Genomic DNA, 1,767 nt, shown 5'->3' on the forward strand with positions numbered 1-1,767 from the left:
AAAGAAGACAAGCAACAAAAGTAATGCCAAGGGAAAAGGCTGGATTTGAGTAAATAGTTTATTCTTAACATGTGAGATACCCCCTGTGTATCTTATTTGCAGGCTTTGGGAATAAATAACCAAAGTTTGATGATACAGGCCCACGGTAAGGTGTGTCCCAGCCAGCCGATCATCCCCGCGGTGCCTTGGGCCAAGGTTTGAACAGACCTCACCAAAATGCCGTCTCAGATGGAACACGCCACGGAAAACCACGATGTTCACGTTTCACAGGTTTGCTGGGGATAAAGGCTACTTAACAAAGGAGGACCTGAGAGTACTCATGGAAAAGAGGTCCCCTGGATTTTTGGAAAATCAAAAGGAGCCTCTGGGAGTTGTGGACAAAATAATGAAGGACCTAGACCAGTGTCGAGATGGCAAAGGGGGCTTCCAGAGCTTCTTCTCGCTAATCGCTGGGCTCACCGTCACACGCAAGGACTGTTTTGTAATACACATGAAGCAGAAGGGAAAGAAATAGGCAACATTGAGCAACACTCCCGCCCGCCCAATGAGAGTTCTCCCGAAGGGTCTCTTAAGGAATCTGTCCCACAGCTTCCCCCTGTATAAAGGATTCCATGAGCAGATTGGGACCCTCAGAAAATGTACAAATAAAATCCAACCCCCATCTGAGAAGCAGAGAAAGAAAAGTCAGATAAGCTTTTGCTTTTTATATTGCTTGCACCCTCTTGCCCTCAATAAACAAATTCCTTTTTTAGTTCCTCAAAAAAAAAAAAAAAAAAAGACCCATGGTCTTTTTGAAACACCATGGTTGAACACCATGACTCAGTATACACATGTGTTTACATGACACTGAACGAAAGTACTAATGAAGTATGTTGTTTCCTATTCTATTTCATTTTTTAAAACAAGTTCTTATTGTAACCTGCTCCTGGTTCTCCATCCGCAATTTGAAAAATATTGAAGTAGATGCGAGGTGGGAAATGAACATTTAGGGGACAAAGTCTTTTTGACGGACTGTGGGTTACAATGAGGTGGGTCAAAAATCAAATGAATATGTCCTGTGCATCCCTCATGCTAATCTCTCAGGAAACCTAACCATTTTCCACGCCTGCCTTCAAGCGTCTTCTCAAAAATATATTCCTCCAGCAAGATCATTCCAGATCAGCCTCATCCAATGTCAAGCACCCCAAGCCCTCTTAAATGTCCCCCATTCCTGGGGTGTGTAGGCAGCGCTTGACTTACAGACGTGCACATCAGAATCAGCCAGGTGTACTCACAAACGATGCTGCCTGGTTGGTTTCTTTCCAGATGTGCCATGGGGTACGAAACCTTGTGCCACAGCTTCGGCCCTCTGAGAGTCTCCCTCCTGCCTATATAGGATCCACACGGAGCGAAGGGGGAGTCTCTCTGATCCTCTCCACCACTCCCTCTTGCACCCCTCAAAATAGCAGATCTCCTGGGAATCTTTTGAATACGTTAAATTAAACAGAATGGGATTTGGTTACCATATTGCCCGGTTTAGCTGTTTTGTATACTCAGATTCAATTTAACAGAGCACAGGTGTATCATTTACAGTTGATTAAATATGGTGTTTATGGTATGCATACTTATTCCTATAAAAAGTTGGGCACCAGGACCTTGGTGAGGAATGTAATTTCCACTATTACATTGTTTCTGGGCAAAAACAGATTCAACCGCCATCATTGCCTTTTCCAGGAATCTGAGGACTCCACACAGCTCCACACAGCTCTGCCATCTACAGTGTCCTCC

The 1,767-nt window shown here is 44.3% G+C and overlaps 1 pseudogene; it reads left to right on the plus strand.

The window, feature by feature from the left end:
* The first annotated feature begins 216 nt into the window (after positions 1-216).
* On the plus strand, positions 217-514 carry LOC114221880 (protein S100-A10 pseudogene; annotated as a pseudogene).
* Positions 515-1,767: the final 1,253 nt, after the last annotated feature.

This window comes from Eumetopias jubatus, unplaced genomic scaffold (assembly GCF_037043125.1).
Source record: "Eumetopias jubatus isolate StellerSeaLion01/CBP00866 unplaced genomic scaffold, mEumJub1_p1.0 scaffold_12, whole genome shotgun sequence".
Taxonomy (NCBI): Eukaryota; Metazoa; Chordata; class Mammalia; order Carnivora; family Otariidae; genus Eumetopias; species Eumetopias jubatus.